Genomic DNA, 6,000 nt, shown 5'->3' on the forward strand with positions numbered 1-6,000 from the left:
CGTAAAGTGAGGATAACGGGAACGGGTAATCGGGTTATTGTTGATTGATGAAATTAATAAACTTATTGTGGGTTGAAAACCCTATGTGCTCACCAGGCTCCCAAGCCTGACCCACTCAGTTTTATGCATTACAGGTAGTGGCGCATGAGCATAGGTGTGATGTTTTGGACGAGGGATTACGGATATAGGCCTGTAGATATGAAATAATGTAGTAAGGCTTATATTGTACTGTTTATACTTTTGATCTGTACGAACATGACATCCCGAGTCTTTTAATGAAATACATTTCTATGGAAATGCTTTTGATAAATCTTTATCATATTATTGTTTTGGGACAAATTCCGCAACCCTTTTATTAAAAGATAACTCTGATTTTGAAATAAAGTATAAACAAAACCGGTCTTTTCTGGCCGTGATTTTGGGGATGTCACAGGTTCTAAGCTCAAGAGGGACCTTAATCACCAATATGACTGACACTTATCACTTCAAGAAGGTAATGAGAGTCCAGATCTGAAGTATAACCTAACCATAAGGTTTCTCTTCAAGGATTTGGGGTTTTAGGGCTTAAAAGTGACAATTTAGGGACAAACAAGATCTAATAGATCAATAACCAAGATGAAAACTTTATTACCATAATGGATGACCACAAATGAATGTGTTCTGGATCTAAGTCCCCCTCCTTGACCTCTTCAACCTCTCCCTTCTTCCTCTTGCTCCAAGATGCACCAAAAGTCCCTTCACAAGGCAACAATCACTCAAACTTATCAATGGAGGCTAGGGTTTTAGATAAGGAATGCTCTGAGGATGATGGGGGCTGAGATGGGGCTGTAAGGATGTTTAAATAGGTTGCAAACCCTACGGATTAGGGTCTCCTCCTGATTGGCCTACTCGTCGAGTTCAGACGTGGACTCGCCGAGTAGATCACTTAAAGCCCGCATCCACTCCACATCTACTCGACGAGTTAGGGCTACAACTTGCCGAGTAGCTCTTCCCATAAGAACATTTAATGAAAATAAATACGTACCAGGAACGGAGTGTTACAACTCGTGGGTCGAAGGAACCAATGTCGGCCCACTAGGTTGTGTTATGTATCTTGGTATATAGGATGTTGTTATGTTATAGTGAACTGTTATATTTGTATATCTGTATGATTACCTATACTTGCTGGTTATATGTTTATGTTTATATCTTGCATATATCGACATAGTGCGGTTAGGTTGAGGAGGTCTTGTTTTGTGTTGAAGGTCAAGATATCTAGGGCGGTCTGGATAGGTTGTAGGCCTTGCGAGACAGTCCAGTCAAGTCGTAGGCTCGTAGCGCGGTCCAGATAGGTTGTGAGCCTTGCGAGGAGGTCTAGTCAGGCTGAAGGCTCATATATGCATGTTGTCATCTATTCGGTTATATGTGGTATTTTGGGGGAAACTCACTAAGTTTTAGCTTACAGTTTGATTTTGTGGTTTAAGGTACATCTAAGGATAGGGGCAAGGCGAAGGCGTAATTGTTCACATCATCCTGGGATTTATGTTGAGAGATGTTTGTGGATACTCTTATTTGATAACTATGTTTTTGGATACTCTGATTTGATAATTATGCTTTTGGAAGCGTTGTTTTGAATGGCTTATAGAGTGGCTTATGGAGTATGTAATGGTTTTGAAAAATAAAAAAAAATTACTACGATTTTTTGGTCGTTACAGTGTGTTTCTTATTAAGTTATTATGTTAGATTAGTATTTGGTTGTTCATTTCATTCTAGTCAATGTAAAATACTAATTATTAATTAATTTAGAGGCATATATAATTTGTATAAATTTAACATATGAAAAGTAACCCGAAAATGACTCGTCGACTCTTTGACAGAAATCGACTCATGAACCTGTTAACCTATAAATTTAAACGAGTTATGTGGGTTGAGTTGATATTTTCCAACCCATCAATCCATAACCCGCCAACCTGACAATCCATATATTATATGAGTTGGATTAAATCAATGTATTCTAAGTCATCAACTCGTGACCCGCCAACTAACATAAACTCAACCCAATTGTAATGCCTAAGATTTATATTCCAAGGTACACTTTCTACCATTGATTTATGCTTCATACTTTACAAACTATCCTACATCTCAATTCTCAATTCTCTTCCCTAAATCAATTTTCAAAAATTGTATATTTAGTCCCTCTACTTTTATAAATTCATATTTGTCATTTTGTTTATTAATTTAATTTATTTTTTAGTTTTTCCTTATGACAGTTTACCTTTTAGTTTATTTTTCTTTTATATATATATATATATATATATATATATATATATATATATATATATATATATATATTAGGATCCATTTTTTATTTTTCGTATAGGACGTTAAAATCAACTGGTTATGTTAAACTTTTTAGAGAATGTTTTGTAAATTTGTGTGGATTTCATGAAATAGTTGGGTCAAATTCATGTTTAGAGCATGTTGTATTTGTATATGGATCTCATTATTTAGTTGGGACAATTTTATGGAGACGTTACGTGTAAATCTCACTTACGGTGCTAGTTGAGTTTCAATTTTTCAATTTCTTTTTTAAATTATCAAATAAAGATTACTAATAACCAATAAAATACCGATTTATATATAAAAAAAGGACTTTAAAAGATTCTTAATTATTATTTTGATACATAATATCATATATAATAGTTGAAAAAGTAACCCACCCTATTAAAAATTTAAAACCCAACTAAACCAACACATGCAGTATCCATTTCCATAGTCAAAAAGCATGTTGCAGCTCACACTCAACTAATGAACTCCTCCTATATATACTCACGTCGGAGCCTCCATAATGGCACGCCGCCCCCACCATGTCTTCCTCCTCCACTCCTCCCACAACCACCGCCCCAATGGTGCTGCTACTACTTCTATTGATCATAACGATCACATACCTTCCATCTCCCATCATTGCCCAATCCAACTCCCCACTAAGTCCTACAATCGCAGAATGTGGGCCTCGTATCCTTCCCCTCGCCCTGTGTGCACCATTCGTTCAAGGAGTATCCAATACCCCGACACAATTATGTTGCGATAATCTAATGCATGTCAATGAACAGCAGCCTCGTTGCCTGTGCCTCTTGCTCAACAACTCTGGTTTGAGCTCGAGCTTCCCGATTAACTCGACACTTGCCATGCAACTTCCACTTATGTGTAGTGTCAATTTCGATATTAGTTCTTGTTCAGGTTAGGTTTATAAATTCTCTTCATAATTAATCTTGATATATATAACTATAATTAAGATCCTAATCGGCTAACATTTTTTGGTTTTATGAAGGATCTCCTTTGTCATCGGTGTCACCTACGCCACAAGTTTCACTAGGGTCGATCACCAATACCACTACCAATTCTACTGTTGCTTGTAAGTACCGAACATAACTGCGTTTAATTTGATATGCATTAGAATGAGGCGAGGACTCGAATGGATATCAATAGGACAAAATACCTATTTTTCATCCTTCCTAATGCAAAAGACGTAAATGTATTCATCATTCTCATCATAAATAAATAATCTCGGAAAGTTTGTATAGTTTGGTCTAGTGCAGTCTTGTCACACGTGTAACAAATGCAAATGTAGTTGCAAATATTTGATATGACTTTGGATATTGATGCTATGTTGTGTATTAATTGTTTGTTGCAGCTTCCCCAATGGCGACAGTCACTCCGAAGTCCCCACTGATGGGAATAGGTTATCATCCGAATAATGCAATAAAGGTGCGGGGATCGTTGCAGTTACGGATGATGGTGGTGTTGACTATCTTGACTTGCATGTGGACTAGCACGTTATATTGATTATTGAACACGTCGTATGAGTAGCTTGGATGTGGTAATTGCGTGTTGTTGCATTAGGTCGTTAGGTTGATAGTTAGTGAATAAATTTAAGCAATATTTAACGGATGAGATGATTTAATGTGATGTATTTTTTGTAATATTGATGATTGGTATGTCTAGCAACCACTATTTTCGGTTAAGGTTTACTCCACTTGATGATCTCAAATCAAGGAATCGAGTTTATTAATTAAGCGCAGTTGTGGATTTTAAGGGGTAAAAGTGGTATTTTGACCTAAAGTCAAAGTACAAACTGTATCTACGACAGGGGACATATTTGACAAAAACTAATAATTAAAACAAACATCATGGTCTAAACATGTAGGGTAATTGTTGTTAAAGTAAAAGGTGATGGGAGGAGGAAAGTGTTAATCAGCTATTTTCCCATAAACAATATCTCTTATTTATTATCAATGGATAGAATAATTACAGGGAGAAGGACTGGGCATAACAATCGGGCTGGTATAAACGATACAAAATACAAGGCCTTAAGACATAGTAAGAGCCCCTGTTTGAAGATGAGTATTCTTTCGGACATTCAATTGGACAGAAAATCGAGAAACAATGTTGATGGAAAGCCCTTTGTGAAGATATCAACATATTGGAAGAAAAATGATACATGTAGTATGTGTACTTGACCCGAGGCAACCTTGTTGCGAACAAATAAAATGTCGATTTCAATATGTTTGGTCAGTTGTTGTTGAACTGAGTTGTTGGACAAGCAAATTGAACTAAAAGCATCACAATAAACAATAGTTACATTATCGATTTGGCCATTGATAAAATTCATATAGAAGATCTTTGAAGCTAACAAGTTTCTGTGACTACATTAGTTACGCTCTTTTATTTGGATTTGGCACCGGCAAATAGTATCATGATGTTCAAAGAACTTAGAAAGAAGATTTTGCTCAAGAAAGACACAATAATCGGATCTGGAGTGACATGTCTTGGGCCATCCAACCCAATCTGCATCGGAGGGTCCGATAAGCATGCTCGAAAACGATGCATAAAAATGTAAGCCATGAGAGATGTGCCACAAATGTAGCATATAATTCTTTTTAGGGCCATGAAATTTGATTCCCGATGAGGGGGTCATGCATATATAAGCAAAATGTTTACACAACATACGTGATATCTGCTAAAATTAACATGTTGTAAAGCTTTCACAGGACTCTTATAGAAAGTCAAATATGGTATTGGTTTTCCAGTATCACCGAGTTTGCCTAAGGTATCACCTAGGGTCCAGGTCAGCTTACAATTTGTCATACTTTCTCGTTCCAAATTTTCCAAATTATACTTTTTTGGGATAAAACGTCTCACGAAGATCACATGTAACAACAATATCGTGAAAATAATTGAGGTCCTCGAGGTCGGTCATGGAAAACTCATAACCCGAGATGATGGTAATATGGCATAAAAGCTCAAGCGAGGAAGCATTCAAGACTATGTCGTCCACATTCAAAAGTAAATACGGAACGGGTCATCCTTGTTGATGAATAAATAATAAGTAATCACATTTGTTGTGAATAAAACTGAGGTGTGCTACGAAGTCAGAAACACGATGAAACCATACATTTGGTGCCTATGGCCATATAACGATCGTTGTAAAAGACAAACATGGTTAGGAAATAGAGTCCCTAAAACCAGTTGGTTGTTGCATGTAAACTATCTATCGAAAGTGGTCGTGCAAAACACATTTTTCACTTCAAGTTTCCTAATTAGCCAATTATGAGACATAGTGAGGCTAAGAATGGTACAAATAATAGCAGGTTTGACAATGACACTTAAGGTCTCGTCTTAGTTGATATTAGGTCTTTGACTGCGACCACTAACAACATATATATATATATATATATATATATATATATATATATATATATATTTGTACATAGGTAAGAGGTAAGCGCACTTGATACAATAGGGTGCAGATGATGTCGTTGATAATAAGGGGCATGCGTTTGGACTTCCTATTTTGTTGGGAAGTGTATGGACATGGAAAACAACTATTCATTTTGTTTGAATCGAAAAGGTTGTATAAAATGAGAGTTATTGAATACTCCACCTATATCACGCTGGAAAGATTGAATGTTGGAATGAAATTGATTTCTAACATAAGCACTAATATGGAGAAATTTAAAA

The sequence above is a fragment of the Lactuca saligna genome, chromosome 9 (assembly GCF_052625555.1).
Source record: "Lactuca saligna cultivar CGN05327 chromosome 9, ASM5262555v1, whole genome shotgun sequence".
Taxonomy (NCBI): Eukaryota; Viridiplantae; Streptophyta; class Magnoliopsida; order Asterales; family Asteraceae; genus Lactuca; species Lactuca saligna.